We start from the raw sequence: 25,878 nt of genomic DNA, 5'->3' as shown, positions 1-25,878 counted from the left end.
AACGGATACAAAGGCAACAACAAAAACACAAACAGAAATAGAAATAATAATAACTACGAGCCAAGACAGCATCAAGGTTGGACTCGTAACGATCAGTACTTTCATTCAAACTCTGCTTTACCACAGCAGCCACCAGGACAAAATTGGAGCATACCTTACGACCGACAGGTAAGTTATAATGCGCAACAGCAACAACAACCGCAAAAGTTTGGAGATCATAATAGGCAATATCCGAATGTGAATATAATAGAAATGACACCTGATGCACAACCTCAATCTGTGTCAGTACCTAGTACAAATGCTGATCCAACAAACTAGAAACAGTCACTTCTATGCCCCAGGTCGTGGCTGAAGAATTCTTGGGGGGCGACTTCAATGTTAATCAGTTATTTGACACCACACTTGAACAACAGAATAATGATATGCCGAATAATTCTAAACAAAAATTACCTGTTTTATTTATAAGATACAACTACAATAACAATATATCAGATGAACTTTTACAAGACAGTACACAATGTCGTTCAAACACAAATGAAATTGTTTTAGCATCTACTACTGGTGTAGTAGGTGGGATTCCAACTACTATTATCCTAGATACAGGTGCAGCTGTGAGCGTTTTGTCTTTTAATTTCTATAAAAAGATGTGTGAATTGGAACCTGTGCCTGAGTTTCCTGCCCAAAACTGTAAAATAACTACTGCACTAGGTAATAAGTCATGTAGGGTTACGAAGCAAGTTTTTGTAAACATTAAAATAGGTAATGGAACCGTACAATGGCCATTCCTGGTTGTACAAAACCTTGTGACAAATTGCATATTAGGAATAGATATTATGAGCGAGAAGGACTCTATTATAGACTTCTCCAAAGGTAAATGTATTTTAAATGATAAAGGCAGTGTAATTATTATTGATTTGGACAGGAGAACTCTAAAGCATGACAAACACTGTACAGGGTACAAGGTTCAGTTAGTACTTGACAATGACATTCAAGATATGCAAACACACTCATCTGACACAGAGATAATGGACTTGAAAACATTGCTTGATCATAAGATAAGTGAAGCTACAGCTCTCAGTGTACATGAACGTATAAAACTACAGGAAGTGTTATCCAAATATTTACAAGTTTTTACCAAACGATTAGGTGTTATCAACACGTATGTATACAAGATTGAAGTTAAGCCTCACAAGATATTCTACCACAAGACATATAACGTACCGTTATCTCAACGACCTGCTGTGTGGCAAGAATTAAAACAAATGTTAGACTGGAAGGTCATTGAACCATCCACCTCACCTTATTGTAGTCCTCTACTTGTTGTCAAAAAATCAAATGGAAGCATTAGGTTAGTGTTAGACGCTCGAGCAATTAATGAAATAATTTTACCGGTTCACACAAAACCCGAAAATTTAGAAGAGCAATTACAGAAATTTCTAGATGCAAAATATTTTTCCACAATAGATCTTGTTAATTCGTTTTGGCAGGTGGGTATCTCTCCTGATTCACGGAAATATACTGCATTTATGTTCGGGGGGCGAACCTATCAGTTTTGTGTTCTACCCTTCGGACTGAATGTCAGTTCTGGGGTATTCATTACAGCCCTGGATACCGTGCTTGGCGATGATTTAGTTGAGACAGTCACACACTATGTAGATGATATACTGATAGCTACACAGTCTTGGAAGGAACACGTTGACACACTTCAAAGAATTTTAGAAAAATTTGCACAAGCTGGAGTCACAGCCAATCTTAGAAAATCAAAATTTGGTTGCAGTGAGATAAAATATTTAGGACATATCATTAATTCGCAGGGCATACGTCCGGATCCCAGTAAATTAGATGCTATCAGAACTTTCCTAGCCCTCGAACTAAAAAGCAGATAAAATCATTCCTTGGGCTATGTTCATTTTTCAGACGTTTTTTGCCACAACCACTTTTGAATAGTAAACATCTGCTAAATCTACTCAGAAAGAATCAAGTTTGGATCTGGTCGGAACAGTGCCAGAATGACTTTAATACAATTAAACATGCTTTAGTGGGTGCAAACTTATTGAGCCATCCAGATTTCAATTTAGATTTTTGTATGACTTGTGACGCTTCACGAACTGGCTTGGGATGTTGCTTATTTCAAGTTGTAAAGAATAAAGAAAAGGAACAGATAAGAATTATTGAGTTTGCAAGTCGTACTCTAACTGAATGTGAGCGTACATACTCCACTACTGAGTTAGAAACACTTTCCATAGTGTGGGCATTCAAGAAATTCAATTATTATTTATTTGGAAAACATACAGTAATTTACACCGATCACCAGGCCCTGACATTTTTGTTAACTTGTAAACTTGTACATCCTAGACTATCACGATGGGCAGTTACACTTCAGAACTACTCTTTTGAAATTAAGTACATAAAAGGTAAGGACAACACCATTGCAGACGCTTTGTCTAGACTTCCACAAGGTATGAATGATACCAACAGTGACTTAGAAAATATAAATGACTACAGGATTCTCTTAATGCAAGACAAGCAGTATCACCAATATTATATTGATATGTGCAGAAACATGGCTAAATTACAAAAATCTGACCCTCACTGGTATAAGATAATAACATTACTGGTAGAAAAACACAATCATCCTTCGACTAAGTATTACAAGTTACACAATGATGTGTTATTTTACCGCCGACATCCAAATGCTACTAACTGGTGTGTATGCATTCCCAAAGAGTCTGAACGTAATCTAATTTGGCACACACACTTAGTTTGGGGTCATTATGGGACGAAAAAGTGTTTGGCAAAGCTCAGCACATACTGTTATTTTAGCAATATGAGAAGAAAAATTTACAGGGAACTGAAAACATGTGTCATATGTCAAAAATCAAAACCTCAGAATTTATCCACAAAAACAGATTTACATTCTATTTTACATAGTAAACCCCTGGAAATTCTGTGTACTGACATCAGTGGACCGCATCCAGCAAGCTCTGGAGGCGTCAAATATATCTTAGCTTTTTACGATATATTTTCTAAACATGTCAAACTTTATGCTTTAAAATCCGCCACTGCAAGTGCTATAATACGAAGATTCTCAAGTGATTACCTGACGCACGTGGGAAAACCTAAAGCAATTCTGTCAGATAATGCAGCATACTACTCTGGGTATAAATGGAGAAATTTCTTGAAGGACAATAACATTAAAAGTATATTTATTTCGAGGTTTAGTCCACAATGTAACGCGACTGAGAGACTTTTCCGAGAATTAAATCTATTCATGAGGACCTATATTTCATCAAAACATACTAATTGGGTGTCCTACCTAAGTCTTTTCGAAGACGTACACAATAACTTAAATATTTATGATACAAATTACACACCTAACGAGATCATGTTCAATTGCAAACAGAACGATCAGTGGATAGAACCATTACCTAAGTTGTCAGACAAGGAGATCACACCTGAACAGAAAATAAAAGAAGTATTGACTACGCTGACACATCACGCACAGATACGAAACAAACATCACAGAAACATAATAAAAAGAAAACAAAAATTCGAGGTAGGAATGCTTGTACTACTTCGTACTCATCATAAATCTGTAGCACTCAAACGACGCAACGCTAAGTGGCGTCTGCTATATGAAGGACCTTATATAATTGTTAACATACCGCATCCTGGTGCGTATCTGTTACAACATCGTAGAACTAACAAAATTATTGGGCTATACGCACACCGAGATCTTAGAGCATTTCATGCTGAATAATGTCAAAGTCATACCCATCAAAATATTGCTAAGCAACTCGAAAAACTCTGTTGTTACAACACAGATAATAAGTAGTGTAGAAATTTTCATTTCAGCGGTTCCAGAGTCGCAGTTGAAGGCAGAAGAACTCTTCTTTCAACGCGCGCCACCACCTGGAAGACGGAATATCAAAATGAAATTTATGATTACGTAGCAGTGAATGATATATTAATTTTTCACGGAACATTTGTTATTGTAGGTACCACTGACTTGGTATGACACCTGACGAACCGACAGACGTCATCTGTGAAGCGATCTTTTACTTTGAGAAATAGATTAGAAGCACATCTGTCAACACGAAAAGCATCTATCAGTAGTCAAGGCCACACAGACACTCTACACACACGCACAAAACGCGAGGAATCGAACATTTTCTCTCTCTTACTATTTTGAATATTTATTGAGTAGTGAAAACGCCTGGTCTTGCCTACTGATGTAATGAATGTTGTGTCTAACCTATCTTAATTTCAGATGACATCACGTGACACAATGTAATAACCTATAGCTATGTAATGATGATGCAAACATGTTTATGTGCAACTGTATTATGTTTATGCTAAGAAAATATGTGACATGTGTATGTATAATTACTTATTTTTTTAACTGATGTATCATGTAACTGTTACTATGTAAAAATTTGAACAAAACGAGTGCCAAAAAGACATTGCATAGTGAACCTCTGTTCACGGACATTAACGAACATTACTAACTCTGTAACTACGCAGAAAGCTATGTGAAAGAAACGGTTAATGCCATTCATTATGCAGCGTATCTATGTAAACGCGATGAATGATTTCTTTGATTAATAACTACGAACATTTAGGTGAGCTATATTCAGCAAAAAACTGAAAATGTGAAGCGCATAATTCGTGCATCGTCTAGTGACATTACTACAGTACCTAACTTCAAGATGTTAACTGGATTAAATGGACACAAGGTGCCTGTCCAGAAAACAACACGACGGGTGGAAGAATTTTGGTTGGAACTTCAGGGAATGAAATGTTCTCGAAATGTGACGGACACTCTTACCTGGACTGTCCAAGGATCGACGCCAGCTATGTGCCGTCCGAGGTTCTGCAACCAAGCTTCCACGGAATGTAAAAAACGAACTGCACGTGGACCAATTACTCGACGGGTCACGTCTGATCTGTAATAAGCAATGCTTTTAGTCACAACGAACTGCATCACAACGACTATAATGGAAATGGGAAATGGACACGCTTATGTATTAATCACGTTGTTATACAACGATGTTACTGTGATCAAAAAAACTTTACCACGACGATACTAACCTGTAAAAAATTATTGTGCAGCAGATGAATATGAACTGTAATAACGACACGATGTGTATAGGTCAACGCACCTGAAACATACGGACATTTTTCTTTGAAGTATTTCAAAACAATACTATGTAACTAAGATCATTCAACAATCTAAGTTGTATTGTGTTATAACAAATATTGTAAATTTAAAACTAAGTTACCTGTCATAGAATGTAGTCTTCATATGTAATCTTGGTTGAATATTTTCTTTGTGCAACGACTGAGAAACGCGCGCACACGAACAATATGAACTGCAATACTGTGCCGCGTGATCTAACTGTATGATATAACGGCAGTGCCGGAGTCACACAGACGCTTCTGCGCATGCGCGCACTCTATCTGCCAACATAAGAACTTTTACGGCGCACCCGCGTCATTCAAATTTTGTATATAATGTGTATAATGTGTATAATGTAGGTCATGTAAATAGTTGTAGATAACTTAGATTTTCTTGTGCCTTTAGGTGAATTGCTCACCTGCAGGTGTGTTCTTTCGCCTCGCAATTCAGGGGGCAATATAAAGGCACATTTGCATGCCGAGCGTGAGCTTCCTCGGAAACTCGAAATATTAATTAAATAAATAATCAGTGACAAATAAATAAAGCCTATGGCACACAACTGCAGCGCTGTGTCGCTGATAAAACAAAAGCACAATTACGTTACTCTTATGTTTGATTAAGAAAAAAGGGAGAGCTCTGGTAGAAGTGGTGCGAGAAGCACGTATTTTATTCTATTGTCTGGCACACCGCCATATTTCATGTTATTGAAGAATACTGCGAGTTGCAACCAGACTAGGCACTCGATTCTGTAAAGAATTTATATTTATAAAAGTAAGTAGGATTATGAACTGTAGGTTTATTCATTGAATATATCTGATTTAACTAACTGTGTAACTTTTTTATGTTTAGTAGACAATCACCTCTGTACGACGTTTTGGCATGGCTGGCAAATTATTGTAATATTGAGATTTAGAGTATGAGTCCGCACCTACCGCAGCAGTCTTTGGAAACGATTTAATTACAAAGTCCGATTATTTCAGTTTTATTTCACGGTCAACTACGAGTAACATTGCCTTTACGAAAAAGCCATTGTCAAGCGTCTGATACCGAATAATTAAACGTCCACGTTCCAGATAAGCAAATATCAATTACAATTACAATCACCATCATACAGATAGAATAATTAATATTTAAACAATATTTTTATTTTATTTATTTTATAAAGTGCCACTCCTATGCGAATGGCGCAAAATTCCAGTAGACACCGTCTTTCGGATGTAGGAACACGCCTGCCAACTTTCGTTTATGTCGCACGACTCCTTCTTGCTGTTGCGATGTTTTTTTTCCGTCAGTGAATTTGTTTGATTAATAATCAACAGGCAGTTCACTCTCCACAACGATTTACTCCCATGTGTTTAGAGAAGAGCTATACATCTGACGTACAGGATTTTCCGCTAACAGTTGGCCACAAAGGGAAGTTCAAAAATGGTTCAAATGGCTCTGAGCACTATGGGACTTAACATCTGTGGTCATCAGTCCCCTAGAACTTAGAACTACTTAAACCTAACTAACCTAAGGACATCACACACATCCATGCCCGAGGCAGGATTCGAACCTGCGACCGTAGCAGTCGCGCGGTTCCGGACTGCGCGCCTAGAACCGCTAGACCACCGCGCAAAGGGAAGTCATCTTATTAATATAGAAGATGGATGTAACTTGCTGCAGCTGCAACAATTTCGACCTCCGCCATTAGAGTGTACATTGAAAATAATGGGGTACATACAGCAAGCAAACTGAACAAAATGTTAGACACCTCAGCCGACATCACTCTAGAACAGTGTAACACAACTTAGAGCCTTGGGAATGGCTTCAGTTTCGTAAGGAATAGAATCCTTGACTTTCTTTAGATATGCAGTATCCAGCTAAAGGCACTCATTGCTGATAGGACCCTGTAGTAATACCAGACTGCGGAGTTGCTAGTTATTAGTTTCATCCCCTATTAAGAGTAGTCCCAGACATTCTCCATCTCTATATCTACATCTACATATGTACTCTACAAGTCATGGCGAATGGCGGAGGGTATCAAGTACCACTAATAGTCATTTCCTTTCCTGGCCCACTCAGTCATTTCCTTTCCTGGCCCACTCGCAAACGGAGCGAGGGAAAAACTACTGTCTCTATGCCTCCTTACGAAACCTAATTTCACTTATCTTGCCTTCATCTACATCTACATCCATACTCCGCAAGCCACCTGACGGTGTCTAGCGAAGGGTACCTTGAGTACCTCTACTGGTTCTCCCTTCTATTCCAGTCTCGTATTGTTCGTGGAAAGAAAGATGGTTGGTATGCCTCTGTGTGGGCTCTAATCTCTCTGATTTTATCCTCATGGTCTCTTCGCGAGATACACGTAGGAGGGAGAAATATACTGCTTGACTCCTCGGTGAAGGTATGTTCTCGAAACTTCAACAAAAGCCCGTACCGAGCTACTGAGCGTCTCTCTTGCAGAGTCTTCCACTGGAGTTTATCTATCCTCCCCGTAACGCTGTAACGAAGCGCTCTGCTCTCCGTTGGATGTTCTCTACCTCTTCTGACAACCCTATCTGGTACGGATCCCACACCGGTGAGCAGTATTCAAGCAGTGGGCGAACGAGTGTACTGTAACCTACTTCCTTTGTTTTCAGACTGCATTTCCTTAGGATTTTTCCAATGAATCTCAGTCTGGCATCTGCTTTACCGACGATTAATTTTATATGGTCATTCCATTTTAAGTCACTCCCAATGCCCTCTCCCAGATAATTTATGGAATTAACTGCTTCCAGTTGCTGACCTGCTATATTGTAGCTAAATGATAAGGGATCTTTCTTTCTATGTATTCGCAGCACATTACACTTGTCTACATTGAGATTCAATTGCCATTCCCTGCACCATGCGTCAATTCGTTGCAGATCCTCCTGTATTTCAGTACAATTTTCCGTTGTTACAACCTCTCGATATACTACAGCATCATCCGCATAAAGCCTCAGTGAACTTCCGATGTTACCCACTAGGTCATTTATATATATATTGTGAATAGCAACGGTCCTACGACACTCCCTTGCGTCACACCTGAAATCACTCTTACTTCGGAAGACTTCTCTCCATTGAGAATGACATGCTGCGTTCTGTTATCTAGGAACTCTTCAACCCAATCACACAATTGGTCTGATAGTACGTATGCTGTTACTTTGTTCATTAAACGACTGTGGGGAACTGTATCAAACGCCTTGCGGAAGTCAAGAAACACGGAATCTACCTGGGAACCCGTGTCTATGTCCCTCTGAGTCTCGTGGACGGATAGCTGCTAATGTCGTCGTAACTGCCGTCTGCTTCACATCTCCTTTGCAGCAAGCTACGTAAATTTAACTATTAACTGTATTTTTCTTCCTTGCCACTTCTTTTTCCGTGTGTTTTTGCTTTTGGGAAGCTTTAATTTTCGAGTACTAGTAATAGTGTTCCATAGATTTCGTGTTTGTTTTGTATACAGTCCAGAGACAGTTAGTGCTTATTTTATTGTTTCCAACAAGAAGAGTCTAGTAACCACAGTTTAGTCAGCTATCAGCCGCCTTTAGTAAATTAGCAGTCTAGTTAAAAATTGATTACTTAACTCTCTACAGTAAATTGTTGATTTCTTAGGATGGGTAGGGGGGCAGGGGTTTATTAGTGATTGGGAACTCCAATGTTAGGCAGGTGATGGAGTCCCTTAGGGAAATAGCTGAAAGGTTGGGGAAGAAGGCCAGTGTTCACTCTGTCTGCTTGCCGGGGGGGTCTCATCCGAGATGTGGAGGAGGCTCTGCCGGCGGCGATAGAGAGCACTGGGTGCTCCCGACTGCAAATTGTTGCTCATGTCGGCACCAACGACTCCTGCCGTCTGGGTTCAGAGATCATCCTCAGTGCATACAGGCGGTTGGTGGAGTTGGTGAAGGCGGAAAGCCTCGCTCGCGGGGTGGAATCTGAGCTAACTACGTATTTGTAGTATCGTTCCCAGAACCGATCGCGGTCCTCTGGTTTGGAGCCGAGTGGAAGGCAGAGATCTGGGGTGCAAATTTCTCGACCTCCGCTATCGGGTGGAGAAATGTAGGGTCCTTCTGAATAGGTCAGGAGTGCACTACACGCAGGAAACGGCTACAAGAGTAGCGGAGTACGTGTGGAGTGCACATGTAGGTTTTTTAGGTTAGAGAATTCCCTCCCTAGGCCCGACAAGATGCCTCCTGAGACGCGACAAGGTAGCAGTAGGCAAAACGCAACTGGGAATGACAATATTAATGTGGCAATAGTAAACTGCAGGAGCGTCTATAGAAAGGTCCCGCAACTGCTCCAATTAATAAACGGTCACAATGCCCACATAGTACTATGGACGGGAAGTTGGCCGAAACCAGATGTAAACAGTAATGAAATTCTGAACACAGATTCGAATGTATACCGCAGAGACAGGATGGACAGTGAAGGGGGAGGCGTGTTTATGGCGATAAAATGTGCAATAGTATCGAAGGAAATTGACGGAGGTCAGAAATGTGAAATAGTTTGGGTGAAGGTCACGCTTAAAGCAGGCTCAAACATGGTAATTGGATGTCTCTATAGGCCCCCTGGCTCAGCAGCTGTTGTGGCAGAACACCTGCAGGAAAATTTGGAAAATATTTCGAGTAGATTTCCCGACCATGTTATAATTTTGGGTGGAGATTTTAATTTACCAGATATAGACTGGGAGACTCAAACGTTTATAACAGGTCGCAGGGACAAAGAATCCAGTGAAATTTTTTTAAGTGCATTATCTGAAAACTACCTTGAGCAGTTAAACAGAGAACCGACTCTTGGCGATAACATATTAGACCTTCTGATGACAAACAGAGCAGAACTATTTGAAGGAGATAACGCAGCACAGGGAGTCAGCGATCATAAAGCGGTTACAGCATCGATGAGTTCAGCCGTAAATAGAAATATTGAAAAAGGTAGGAAGATTTTTCTGTTTAACAAAAGTGACAAAAAGCAGATTTCAGAGAAGTTGACAGCTCAACACAAAAGTTTTATCTCAAGTACAGATATTATTGAGGATCAGTGAACAAAATTCAGAACCATCGTACAATATGCGTTAGATGAGTATGTGCTAAGCAAGATCGTAAGAGATGGGAAAGAGCCACCGTGGTACAACAACCGGGTTAGAAAACTGCAACGGATGCAAAGGGAACTTCACAGCAAACATAAACATAGCCAAAACCTTGCAGACAAACAAAAATTACACGAAGCGAAATGTAATGTGAGGAGGGCTATGCGAGAGGCGTTCAACGAATTCGAAAGTAAAGTTCTATGTACTGACTTGGCAGAAAATCCTAAGAAATTTTGGTCTTATGTCAAAGCGGTAGGTGGATCAAAACAAAATGTTCTGACACTCTGTGACCAAAATGGTACTGAAACAGAGGATGACAGACTAAAGGCCGAAATACTAAATGTCTTTTTCCAAAGCTGTTTCACAGAGGAAGACTGTACTGTAGTTCCTACTCTAGATTGTCGCACAGATGTCAAAATGGTAGATATCGAAATAAATGACACAAGGATAGAAAAACAATTAAAATCGCTCAAAAGAGGAAAGGCCGCTGGACCTGATGGGATACCAGTTCGATATTACACAGAGTACGGGAAGGAACTTGCCCCCCTTCTTGCAGCGGTGTACCGTAGGTCTCTAGAAGAGCGTAGCGTTCCAAAAGATTGGAAAAGGGCACAGGTCATCCCCGTTTTCAAGAAGGGCGTCGAACAGATGTGCAGAACTATAGACCGATATCTCTAACGTCGATCAGTTGTAGAATTTTGGAACACGTATTATGCTCGAGTATAATGACTTTCTGGAGACTTGAAATCTACTCTGTAGGAATCAGCATGGATTTCCAAAAAGACGATCGTGTGAAACCCAGCTCGCGCTATTCGTCCACGAGACTCAGAGGGCCATAGACACGGGTTCCCAGGTAGATGCCGTGGTTCTTGACTTCCGCAAGGCGTTTGATACAGTTCCCCACAGTCGTTAGTGAACATAGTAAGAGCATATTGACTATCGGACCAATTGTGTGATTGGGTTGAAGAGTTCCTAGACTACAGAACGGTCTTTTGCAAAATGTAATGAGTATAATGGGCAGGGGCACTACGAATGTAGTGTGGGACACTAAGTTGGGAATGTGGGTCTCACGGAAGGCGTGCCAGAGAGAAGTCCCTGCAGTCGCACTATCCCCTGTGTCCTCGGTGGCTCAGATGGAGAGAGCGTCTGTCATGTAAACAGGAGATCCCGGGTTCGAGAGCCGATCGGGGCACACATTTTCAACTGTCCCCGTTGACGTATAACAACGTCTGTATACAGCTAGGGGCATTCATTTGATTGTAATACCCGTATCTCTTGTGGAGCCATCGAGACGACATAGTTCACATATAATTACACACTGTAGGCGTACTATAAGATCGCTCACTGTGACCATCTGTCTGGCTAGTCGTGGCTAAGCCTCCATGGTGCGTGTTTCATACAGTGTCGATGCCGCGGCTGCAGAATGCGAATTAACACTGAACTCGTCGAAGTAACTGAAATTCTTGGTACAGAAGTTGTGTATTACATATATGAGTGTTGATCGTTCAGTATTGGTAATTAATTTGAGAATGTTAATTCCGAGATCGTGTGTCGTATTGGGAGAACAACAATCCAATCATGTCGGGACCGTTACGGGACGAAGTAACGTGTACTGAATAATATCCGTGTGAACATTAAAAGTGAGAGACAGACATAAAATCGGGCTGATGAAGTATCACGAGCGTAAATACTTTTCGTCCAGATGTCGTGCCACTGAATCGTCAAAAAGCCACTTTGCCATCGGTCACGCGTAAGCTCGTGAAAATACTAACAACTTCACGAGAACGGATTAATTGCAATTTCAAGCTCTGTATCACTCATCGTTCGAACAGTAGATTTGTCTGGTCGTGCCCCAAGCATTTGAACCGAATTATTTGTGTTTCGACAACAGACATCCAACGAATTACGTGTCAGAAGTACCAGTGAATGATTATATAGATTATTCGACATATTAGGTGTGAACAGTGCAACCCAAAACTTAAACTGTTGGATTAGCACAGAAAATTTGACCTTGTCAGACACACTTGGAGCTCATTGTGTGAGTATCACCTTAACCTGTTAAACGATACACATTAGAGGATTCGTGGGAGAAGCAAGAAGACAGCTGCGGAGTAACCAGGCGCGCGGTGTTTAGGTACGCGCTCGTAAAATATCCGACCTTCGTCTCCACGCTTATGTGAATTGTGCAGTGTACGAAGTAAGATGACAAGATGAAATACGTTGCTTATATCCCTCGGTATCTTACAACATCAGTTGTTGAAATGATATGATTTATTTAACACAAACTGTTTCTGGACTATATTATCCCATTATCAAGTTCTTAAAGTTAATATACCATTGTTGACTGCACCATAAGGCACATTACTTTTAAGAAATCGATAGTGGAATAATGTATTCCCGAAACATGTCGTGTTAAATCATACTTTTTGACAACTGGAGCACAATAATCTCTATGCTGTGACCCGTATCTGTCATTGAAACTCATTTCGAATTAGTGACCCGCCATTTCAGAATCCACCTTGTTGCGAGGGGTGGCATCGTTGGGCACAATTTTCTCACGAAAAACATGTACAAGTTTAACAATGAATTCTTCGTACAATACTGTATACACAAAGCAAATAAAATTTCCTTTTTCTTGCTATCCCTGCTGAATTTGTGATTGTAATGTCCTGCTATATATAAGTTAAGTATTAAAATATATCCATTAAAACTACCACCAATCTCACTTTAATAAAAATAATAAAAGAGAACTGTTGATTGGCGACTCCATGGAGTGCTGTGTGTACAACGACCGTATGTGTTATATTAAAAGGAAGGTCAGCGTTGGCCGTAATATTGATGATTTATTGATAGCAAAATCGATTTTCGATCGCATAGTAATCATCTTTGATGCTGTGGTTTACAAATTAAACTCAGACACTGATATCAAGTCATCAGCAACCAAAACTGAGAAGGGATCACAATAACTCACTAATAATTATTTTATTTATTGTTGTTATTGAGTTATTGTGATCGCTTCTCAGTTTTGGTTACTGATGACTCGTTACCAGTGTCTTAATTTGTACACCACAGCACTAAAAATGATCACTATGTGATCTAAAATCGATTTTGCTATCAATAAAACATCAATATTACGACCAACGCTGAACTTCCTTTTAATAAAAGAGAACTGATCATCTCGTTCCAAGAATAGAATTTCAATTGTGTTTCCTTTCTTTTGTTTCTTCTCAAAATTCTTCCAATTATTCCGCAGACAGCTTTATATTTAGTAACGTTCTTCTCAAAGTCTTTGTCATAATTGGAGATAATACGACTTTGTAGATAACTGAACTAGGGTGCTTCTTCTACTATTTTCTCATTTCTTATTATTTTCGATCGGACTGGATTCTTCCCGTTGAAAGCCATTAACTTTGTATTACTTACAGATAGAATTGAATTACAGTTCTGTTTCGGGTGAACCTATATAGTGCTCTCTGAAAATTATCTTCTGTTTCCTGTATAATAACCGGATCATCAGCATGTCATTGAGTATTTAATGTTGCGCTACATCCTATTTTGATTCATTATTGTAATTCACCTTACCACTTCATAACTTGGTCGTAAATATTTAAATTAAATAAAGTTCGTGGTAGACTACACACTTGTCGAACACAATACTTCATTAAAAATTCATTCAAAATTTTCGAAGCTAAACTTATGAACTATTTTCGTATTTGCAAGCAGACGCTTTCTGGTTCTAATAACTTGTTTAGGAAAAACTTCTATTACTAATATTTTCCACGAAAGTGCTCTTTTTACCTCATCATAGGCCTCCTCGTAATCAATGAATACTAAATGAGCTTCTAAGCCAAACTGCCAACGTTTTTCAGTAATACATCTCATTATAAATATGTTATCATTGCACGAACATCCCTTTCCGAAGACTGACTGTGCTTTTGAAATTATTTAAACATCTAAAGCTTGCAATCATTGATTAAGAATTTTCCTGTAAAGTTTATACCCATCATTTAGTAAACTTTTTCCTCTATAGGTTCCTGTCTCTTTCCTATCGTCTTTTTTTAGATATAGAAATAATTTTAGCTGTGGTCCATTCGTTAGGTACGGAGCAGGTGTTACCAAAAACATATTCAAAAAATTGGAGAAACGAAAATTCTAAAATGATTCCTCCACTCTTAACTCATTCAACATGTATTCCATCTAGACCAGAAGCTTTTTTATTTAGTGGAATGAGCTGGCTATCCATACGCACAAAAATACACAATTCACAAGTCTACAAGGAATAGCAGAACTAATAACAAAAAAATTGAGAGAGAGGAAACTGATGGTAGAACAGAAATAGCCAAAAATACATATAATCTTTACAGAAATTTGTGGAGGAATGGGCAAGTACTATGAGAGACCTAACGTAATCCCAGAGGCTACAGTATCCCACGTTCTGTTTTCTTTCCCGAGTAGATTCCAGAGTCTTGCGGATCTGGAAACAAATCAGCGGTGTAGTGGAATATTTCCCACTTAGCAGCATGTGTGGTAGGTTAGCTCAGCACTGGGATCTCAGGAAAAACCACTGCCGCTGGAACTGAACTTCGTGGTCAGCAACTGTCAATGACAGGGTTTACTGTAAAATGGATCAAATGGCTCTGAGCACTATGGGACTTAACTGCTGAGGTCATCAGTCCCCTAAAACTTAGAACTACTTAAACCTAACTAACCTAAGGACAACACACACATCCATGCCCGAGGCAGGATTCGAACCTGCGACCGTAGCGGTCGCGCGGCTCCAGACTGTAGCGCCTAGAACCGCTCGGCCACTCCAGCCGGCGTTTACTGTCAACTGCGGTGGATTTTAACAGTCGATAGACAGGTCACAGAACAGGAAACCACTCGCCAATTGTGTGCTGGACAGCATCATTGAGAGCCACCTACTGGCTGTGCTGTATAGAAGCCAAACCCTCATATACTCTCTGATCAGAACTATCCGGACATCCTATGCTTTTCGCAGTTAACTACCAGATACCAAGTGAGGCAGACCAGCTGGTATAAAAGGAGGTGGGGAATATTGTGTTGTCAGCTGAGAAGCAGTGACACCAAAATGTATCTGTCAGCAGAGTTCTGTCGCTGCGAACATGGTTTAGTCACTAGATGTCGCCTGAGCAACAAATCCATAAGGGACGCCTCAGATCGTTCTAAAGGCGTCCATGGCGACTGTTGGTGACGTGTTGTGAAGTAGAAACGTCAAGGGACAACCACAGCTAAACCAAGACGAGGCAGACCTCATGTACTGATGGACAGGGACCGTCGAGAACTGCAGAGGGTTTTCTTAAAAACCGCATGGAACTACTCGTCACTTCCAAAGTGGTACCAGAAGTCCAGCTAGCACAACGAATGAGCGTAGCGAGATAAAAAAACAAATGGACTAGGACGGTCGACCAGTTATATCGTCACTCTCTCTCTTCTTTGGTATTAAAGTGTTTTGATTTTAATGTAAGATGTGGTCGGCATTGTTTGGAAAAAGTTAAAGGATATTTGATACACTGTTGGCGTCGCACATATTCTGCACGCTCGTAAATGCGACTTACATATACACCGACGATAGTCTAATTTGCCACGCAGGCAAAAATACTAGTAAAAAATGGGTACAGTTTTGCTTCCAGTGGTTTAAGTAAGTCACCCAGACTCGAGGGTAGCTCGAAGATAATCAGAAATAGCGTCAAACTGTTACTGTTATTGCCCAATAAATTAATTGTTGCGAAGAGAGAGGTGATATAACCACCTGCGTAGTGTAAGGATTTGTACTCACAAAAAATAATTTTTTTTGTATCACACTGGCTTCAGTTTGGTTAGGCATTTACTTGAGAGAAATAAATTTCATTGTAAACTCATATCATGATGCAAACATAAGCCTTGTTGCCTACTGCAGTTAAATTTATCTATGCAATTCCGTGAAACTTCTTATAAAATGAACTTTCCAAATATTAATGCCTGGAAATTTTTATCACTATTCAAATTATTTATTATGTTAACTTGGTGGTGAAGCCCATTATTTAATATTTTAATTAAATTCCACGTAATGCCCGCCTGTGCGCCATTACGACAAAAGAAAGCCAAATGGGCAATCTTCTACTAAACTCATTTAAAATCATTATTTTCACTTAAATATTTCCACAGGGAGGGGAGACTTTAATGAGAATAGGAGAAACTAATTTTTTACCATACACTGTTAAAATAATCAAGTACTTAGTGCGTCAGAACTGCTAAGCGACTTAATTCTTCAGCAGCAGAGACAAAGGTAGTACTAGATGTTTGAACTAAGTCTTTTTGACATTAATTAGACAGGATTTTCATGGTTACAAAGAATCTCTTTACTTTGTATAGTTATTATTTGATACTAAGATACATATTTAACTAACATTTTTAACACAAAAATGTATTAACGAGTTACAGATTTTATAATCATCTATCGTACTAGCAACTGTTTTTATCGTCAGAAATACACTCAGATTTGTACTTTCTTTACACTTCACATTTACACGTTTGGTATAGGTTTACTTTAATTTTCGTATGGAGACGTCGCACAGCTGCTCATAAGGCACATATTTCGGTACTCAACGTTAATCAATGCTTGAAATGGTGTAAAGACGCCACCGGCTAGCGGATGACTGGACACGAATGATTTGGAGTGATGAATCACGTCATACTCTGCTGCAATCCGATGGAAGGGTTTGGGTTTGACGAATGAATGGAGAACGTTACGTGCCATCATGTATAGTGACAGCAGAGAAGCACAGAGCAGGTGGTGTTACTGTGTGGGGGTGTTTTTCGTGGTTGAGGTGTGGTCCCATTATTTCGATTAAGAAGACGCTAAATATAGAAGGTCACGAACACATTTTACAGTTTATCATGATAAATTTCAGTTGTCAGCTGCAAATAATTTTTTTTGTGCTTTTCCGGTTCCAGCAAATCAATTTGTCATCTTCAGAAGCCTACAATCTTTAGTCCTTGGCTATGCGTTTATGTGAAATGTAAGAAGTGTATTACAATCTAATATATATCTTAGTTTTTATACAGGACAGATAGGGAGGGCATTTAAGAGTCACTTTCTTGAGCACTTGCTCAACAAAGATAGCAAGAATCCAATTAGTCAACTTTTGGAGAACACCTAAAAACAAGCGAAACGCACACTTCCTTCCCCATCCTCGCTTAACGTGGAAATTCTACATATAATTGACAAGGGCTACGAAACGAACCTTTTAGAAGAGTTTGAAATACATAAACATTCCCACCTTAATTCTAAGGATTTGTTAAATGATCAACTTACATTAAAAACGGACAATATTTTGATTGCATATCATCTCTTATAAAATGCGAAAATTAGGCGGTCCATTTCATATATTAGAATTATGTGTCATGTTTTTTCAAGTGTATTATATATAACTACTTTATATGCCTCAGTTATATTTCTTATATATGCTTTTATATAAGTTCCTTCCTGCTTGCTCAACAGATACATACATGTGATCCAGTTATTGTAAATTGTCAAAAAGTGTTAAAAAAATCACACAAAATATGTTAATATCTGGACATACGATGGCATCATCCTTCTATGAAGAAGAAGGTATTTATTGTCTACTAAACAAAGTAAGTTTCTGTAATACACTTTTTATACTTCACATAACTGTATAGACAATATCTAAAGATCTTAATATCCATAATTTTGTAGGCTTCTGAAGAGCGCAAATTAATTTGCCAATGTCGGTAAAACATAATAAAATTTATTTGCAACTATTGACTGAAATCCATCCTGAAAGAATAACACTACAGTTCCTGAAAATTACAGTCATGAATAAAACAACATTTTACATTGTGCACTGCGTAAGTTAGAGAAACAGTTTGGGAACAACGACTGTATAAGCATGACAATGCATGTTGACATAAAGGAGCATTTGCATCTGATACAATGTATTGTGGACAATAATATGCCTGAAATCGACTGACCTGCCCAGTATTTCGACCTGAAACCAATGGTACACCATTTGGATAAGTCAGAACGTCGCCTTCGCTCCAAACACCAGCAGCCAACATCAGCAGCTTCTCCAGTTTATGCTCTTGGGAAGAATGGTCTGACATTCCCTCCACAGATATTCAGGCACTTCGTTGGAAGTGTCTCCAGCGAAGATCAAGCTGTCATAAGGGCGAAGCGTGCAAACACCCGATGTCAATGTCCACGACTAGGTCTCCAGATATTTTTTGACCATCACACTTCACAGCAGAAAATATGGCAAATGACTCTGATTCTCGATTAATCCTTAACCATATCAGTAATCTACAATCATACTTAAAATAAAACCGACAACTTTCACAAAGATAACAATATGTAGTTAAACCAACACAGGTTAATGTAATATGAAAAAAAAGACAGTTGCATATCCGAAACGTCAATTCTCTACAAAAGGAAACGTCAAAATAGATAGCTACATTTATCAAAAATCAATGCATCGAAGAAAGAATAACTTAACATTTGCAGTGATGAGCCAAAACATTATGACCACCTGCTTAATAGCTTGTTTGTCCGACTTTGGAACGGAGTACATAACTGATTCTGTGTATCAGGGATCCGACAGTTTGTTGGTAGGTTTGTGGAGGTATGTGGCATTAGATGTTTACGTACAGGTCATGTAATTCGCGTAAATAACAGGCCGCGTCCGATGGCGACCAAGATGGGTTTCATAGGATTTACATCAGGCGAGTTTGATCACCGAGACTGCAGCGTGAGTTCACTACAATGCTCCTCAAACCACCGTTGCAGGGTTCTGTTTCCGAGACATAGACGTACCGCTGAAAGATGACATCACCGTCGAGGAACGCATCAAACATGAAGTGCTGCGCCGGTCGCTGTGACCGAGCGGTTCTAGGCTCTTCAGTCCGGAACCGCGCGACTGCTACGGTCGCAGGTTCGAATCCTGCTTCGGGAATGGATGTGTGTGCTGTCCTGAGGTTGGTTAGGTTTAAGTAGTTCTAAGTTCTAGGCGACTGTTGACCTCAGATGTTAAGTGCCATAGTGCTCAGAACCATGAAGAGCTGCGGGTGGTTCGCAGCCGTCAGCATGTCTTCGATTACTACCACAGGTCCCATGTAAGCGCAAGAGAATGTCTCCCATAGCATAAAACAGCTCCCACCAGCGTGCGTCCGTGGCGTGCAGCACGTTTCGAACCACCGTCCATCTCGAAGACGGTCTTTGTGGAGACGACCATCGACCTAGCGTAGCAAAAATGTGATTCACCCGAAGAGCCGAGACGATTCCATTGATCGACGGTCGAATCCCGATGGTTCGTGCCCACTACAATCGTAATTGACGATGTCGTTGGGTCAACAGACGAACACTTAGGTTTGGTCTGTTGCAGAGTTACATGTTCAACAATATACGATGAACAGTGTGCTCCAAATCACTTGTGGGTTCACCAGCTTTGTGCTCTTTCGGCAGCGGTGCCACAGATCACCATCTACTCTACTTTACAAAACAGACAAGCCTCCGAACACCGCGTTGTATGTAGAGTCGTGGACGTACAACCATTTAGCGCCTAGGTGTAGTTTCACTGTCCTACCTCTTTCCATAGATGCTCACGACAGTAGCACGTGAACATTCGATCACCTTCACTGCTTCTGAGATACTCGTTCACAGTCTCTGCGTAATAATAATCTGCCCTTTGTCAAAGTCGCTTATCTGAACGGATTTCCCCATTTACAGCCCATATCTTCGCTAACGTGGTCCTCTGTTCGTGTCTGCTCCGCTTACATACTTTTGTCACTGCGTCACGTGCCCGCAACGTCACCAGGCAGCATCCGGCGTCGCGGCGGGCAGTGGTCATAATGTTCTGCGCGATCAGTGAATGTGGTGCCGTTGCTGTTATGAGTGAAACAGACAACAGGGTAATTGCGTCGCAGCACTCTGGCCGGTTTTCAGTTTCAATTTGTTCGCCGTAGTGGCTTATAAACTGGAACTATCGGACATAACAATCAATTAGGATGATAAATTATGACTGGCAGTTCACTATCTCGTTATTTTAATGAAACTGACTTTTAACAACAGCAGTACCGCTACTGGAATTCAGCCAGCGATAATTACGACTGCGAAACGGCTAGGCTGATATATGTATCTGTGTGTGTGAGTAGCAAATTGTGGAAGGTACATAAAGAGCATTTTGCTATGCAGGGTGTTTCAGACAAGACGTCTTTGTATGTGACAAACAAAATCAGAAGTGAAAGGGACATTTATTTACATAGCTTGGTGTAAGAAACACACTCATTTTGCAGAGTTTTGAACACAGTTCATTTCGTTATTTTCTTGAGAGTTAAAGCTGCAAGCTATAATTTTTTAATTATGAAGTTATTTTTTCTATTAGGTAGTTGATGTATTTAAACCAGCTAATTACAGAATAAATCAAATTTCTGTCAATTTTATTTGCGGAGCTAGACAAAGACCAGCAAGAAGTGAGGACATGGATGTGTCTACTTTAGCTGCAATATGTCATGATCTTCATGGCAGCTTAATAGAAGTTACTGTAGTCGCTAGTAGCAACTTTACACCTCTGTGACAAATAGTATTTGGTTAATAGTTTCCCTCGTGCCCTCCGTCACTGACACAGGAACTGCTTGGGAATGATTTCTATCGAATGTTACTTCCTGCGAATAGGACGTGAATGACTTCACTCTGCAAACCTTAAAAAGTGGTATGTTCTCTGATGAATGAACGTTCCCAAATTATTGTGCACTAAACCATCATATGCAATAATGGGCCATAGAAAATTCTAGGTGGGTACGACTTGTCGGTTGTCAAAAGGGGACGGTCCATTAATGTGCGGTGTGGAATCCTCGGAGATTGAATCATCGGCTTGAACTACGTCGCAAGTACTCTGAGAAGTTGGATGTATCGACCTTCTATCGCCGCCAATTTACATGTCTGGCCAAGAGAAGCCGTATGTGGATACAACATTATGGTGGCCCAGTCCATTCCGCTCGTGATATTATGCGGAAGCTGAACAGCAAAATTCTTGGAAGATGGTTCGGATGCCATGGGCCTCAGTAATATCCTGTATGGTCGCCAGTTTTAACACCAGTAGATTTTTTTGAGGGAATATCTATGGAATCTTGTTTATGTCACCGAACCAACAACGCCAGATGACTACAAACAGTGCATCGAAAAATTGTCGCTCTGTGGGACCTGCAAATTTACGACTCGTCCGCAGGTCGTTTAGAAGTCATATTGTGCAAAGACGAAAATGGACGTAGTTTGAATGTCTCACACTCCACTCTCAGAACATCCACCTGAATAGAGCTAGTTACGTACAGCATGTTGCATCCACACCTAATCATGTGGACGTTTCTAGCTTCAAAATTAAAACTGGTACAAAGTCGATTCAAACTGATTTGTACACGGCTAGTTTAAATACATCAGCTACATGATAGGGAAAAATTGGCCAGGTGCTAGTAGGACTGGCGAAGTGAGGGATCCGTACAAACTTAATTTGTATACAGACATATCGCTTTTCAGCGCTACGCCCAGATGTTTAAGCAGGACACTAGTAACACTGTATCCGAACATTATACACTCCTGGAAATTGAAATAAGAATACCGTGAATTCATTGTCCCAGGAAGGGGAAACTTTATTGACACATTCCTGGGGTCAGATACATCACATGATCACACTGACAGAACCACAGGCACATAGACACAGGCAACAGAGCATGCACAATGTCGGCACTAGTACAGTGTATATCCACCTTTCGCAGCAATGCAGGCTGCTATTCTCCCATGGAGACGATCGTAGAGATGCTGGATGTAGTCCTGTGGAACGGCTTGCCATGCCATTTCCACCTGGCGCCTCAGTTGGACCAGCGTTCGTGCTGGACGTGCAGACCGCGTGAGACGACGCTTCATCCAGTCCCAAACATGCTCAATGGGGGACAGATCCGGAGATCTTGCTGGCCAGGGTAGTTGACTTACACCTTCTAGAGCACGTTGGGTGGCACGGGATACATGCGGACGTGCATTGTCCTGTTGGAACAGCAAGTTCCCTTGCCGGTCTAGGAATGGTAGAACGATGGGTTCGATGACGGTTTGGATGTACCGTGCACTATTCAGTGTCCCCTCGATGATCACCAGTGGTGTACGGCCAGTGTAGGAGATCGCTCCCCACACCATGATGCCGGGTGTTGGCCCTGTGTGCCTCGGTCGTATGCAGTCCTGATTGTGGCGCTCACCTGCACGGCGCCAAACACGCATACGACCATCATTGGCACCAAGGCAGAAGCGACTCTCATCGCTGAAGACGACACGTCTCCATTCGTCCCTCCATTCACGCCTGTCGCGACACCACTGGAGGCGGGCTGCACGATGTTGGGGCGTGAGCGGAAGACGGCCTAACGGTGTGCGGGACCGTAGCCCAGCTTCATGGAGACGGTTGCGAATGGTCCTCGCCGATACCCCAGGAGCAACAGTGTCCCTAATTTGCTGGGAAGTGGCGGTGCGGTCCCCTACGGCACTGCGTAGGATCCTACGGTCTTGGCGTGCATCCGTGCGTCGCTGCGGTCCGGTCCCAGGTCGACGGGCACGTGCACCTTCCGCCGACCACTGGCAACAACATCGATGTACTGTGGAGACCTCACGCCCCATGTGTTGAGCAATTCGGCGGTACGTCCACCCGGCCTCCCACATGCCCACTATACGCCCTCGCTCAAAGTCCGTCAACTGCACATACGGTTCACGTCCACGCTGTCGCGGCATGCTACCAGTGTTAAAGACTGCGATGGAGCTCCGTATGCCACGGCAAACTGGCTGACACTGACGGCGGCGGTGCACAAATGCTGCGCAGCTAGCGCCATTCGACGGCCAACACCGCGGTTCCTGGTGTGTCCGCTGTGCCGTGCGTGTGATCATTGCTTGTACAGCCCTCTCGCAGTGTCCGGAGCAAGTATGGTGGGTCTGACACACCGGTGTCAATGTGTTCTTTTTTCCATTTCCAGGAGTGTAGGTTTGATCTTCCTACTCATCCTCATTAAGTTACATTTTTTAACATTTAGAACTAATTGTCATTTATCAGACCAACTGGAAATTTTGTCTGTCTTGTGTCTTTCTACAGTCACTCAACTTCGACACCTTACCTTTCCAATGTTTTGCTTCACTTGGACTGAGAAACCATGATTCTTACCAAATTTCATGGTTCTAGGTCAACGGGATGCACCCTATAGGTTTTCTACATGTTCATCTACATGGATACTCTGCAAATCACATTTGAGTGCCTGGCAGAGGCTTCATCGAATCACCTTCACAATTCTCTATTATTCCAATCCCGTATAGCGCGCGGAAAGAACAGACAGCCATATCTTTCCGCATGAGCTCTGATTTCCCTTATTTTATCGTGGTGGTCGTTTCTCCCTATGTTGGTCGGTGTCAACAAAATATTTTTGCATTCGGAGGAGAAAGTTGGTGATTGGAATTTCGTGAGAAGATTCCGACGCAACGAAAAACGCCTTTCTTCTAATGATTTCCAGCCCAAATCCTGTATCATTTCTTTGACACTCTCTCTCATATTTCGCGATAATACAAAATGTGCTGCCTTTCTTTGAACTTTTTCCATGTACTGCATCAGTCCTATCTGATAAGGATTCCACACCGCGCAGCAGTATTCTAAAAGAGGACGGACAAGTGTAGTGTAGGCAGTCTCCTTAGTAGGTCTGTTACATTTTCTAAGTGTCCTGCCAATAAAACTCAGCCTTTGGTTAGCCTTCCCCACAACATTTTCTATGTGTTCTTTTCAAATTAAGTTGTTCGTAATTGTAATACCCAGGTATTTAGTTGAATTTACGGCTTTTAGATTAGACTGATTTATCGTTTAAGGGAAGTTTAACGAGTTCCTTTTAGCACTCATGTGGATCACCTCACACTTTTCGTTATTTAGGATCAACTGCCACATTTCGCACCATTAAGATATTTTTTCTAAATCGTTTTGCAGTTTCTTTTGATCTTCTAATGAGTTTATTAGTCGATAAACGACAGCGTCATCTGTAAACAACCGAAGACGGCTGCTCAGATTGTCTCCCAAATCGTTTATATAGATAAGGAACAGCAAAGGGCCTATAACACTACCATGGGGAACGCCTGAAATCACATCTGTTTTAATCGATGATTTTCCGTCAGTTACTACGAACTGTGACCTCTCTGACAGGAAATCGAGTCACATAACTGAGACGATGTTCCATAAGAACGCAATTTCACTACGAGCCGCTTGTGTGGTACAGTGTCAAAAGCCTTCCGCAAATCCAGCAATAAAAAATCGATCTGAAATTCCTGGTCAATAGCACTCAGCAATTCATGTGGACATGGAGCTGGTGTTTCACCGGAACGATGTTTTCTAAACCCATGTTGACTGTGTGTCTATAAACCGTTTCCTTCGAGGTAACTCGTAATGTTCGAAGATAATATATGTTCTAAAATCCTACTACATATCGACGTTAACGATATGGGCCTGTAATTAAGTGGATTACTCCTACTACCTTTCTTGAATATTGCTGTGACCTGTGCCACTTTCCAGTCTCTGGGTATGGATCTTTGGTCGAGCTAACGGTTGTATACGATTATTAAGTATGGAGCTAATCCATCAGCATGCTCCAAAAGGAACCTAATTAGTATACAGTCTGGACAGAAGAATTGCTTTTATTAAGTGATTTGAGTTGCTTCACTACTCCGAGGATATTTACTTCTACATTACTCATGTTGGCAGCTGTTCTCGATTCGAATTCTGGAATATTTTCTTCGTCTTCTTTTGTGAAGGCATTTTGGAAGGCTGTGTTTAGTAACTCTGCTTTGGCAGCACTGTCCTCGATAGTATCTCCATTGTTATCGCGCAGAGAAGGCATTGATAGTTTCTTGCCGCTAACATACTTCCCATACGACCAGAATCTCTTTGGATTTTCTGCCAGGTTTCGAGACAAAGTTTTATTTTGGAAACTGTAGTATCTCGCATTGAAGTCCGCACTAACTTTGGAGCTACTGCAAAAGATCGCCAATCTTGGGATTTTGCATCTGTTTAAATTTGGCATGTTTGTTTCGTTTTTCCTGCAACCGTGTTCTGACCCGTTTTGTGTACCAAGGAGGATCAGCTCCGTCGTTTGTTAATTTATTTGATAAATCTCTCAATTGCTACCGATACTATTTCTTGAATTTAAGCCACATCTGGTCTACACTTATACACTCCTGGAAATTGAAATAAGAACACCGTGAATTCATTGTCCCAGGAAGGGGAAACTTTATTGACACATTCCTGGGGTCAGATACATCACATGATCACACTGACAGAACCACAGGCACATAGACACAGGCAACAGAGCATGCACAATGTCGGCACTAGTACAGTGTATATCCACCTTTCGCAGCAATGCAGGCTGCTATTCTTCCATGGAGACGATCGTAGAGATGCTGGATGTAGTCCTGTGGAACGGCTTGCCATGCCATTTCCACCTGGCGCCTCAGTTGGACCAGCGTTCGTGCTGGACGTGCAGACCGCGTGAGACGACGCTTCATCCAGTCCCAAACATGCTCAATGGGGGACAGATCCGGAGATCTTGC

The sequence above is a fragment of the Schistocerca cancellata genome, chromosome 3, assembly GCF_023864275.1.
Source record: "Schistocerca cancellata isolate TAMUIC-IGC-003103 chromosome 3, iqSchCanc2.1, whole genome shotgun sequence".
NCBI classification, from domain to species: domain Eukaryota; kingdom Metazoa; phylum Arthropoda; class Insecta; order Orthoptera; family Acrididae; genus Schistocerca; species Schistocerca cancellata.
This window is presented reverse-complemented; position numbering follows the sequence as displayed.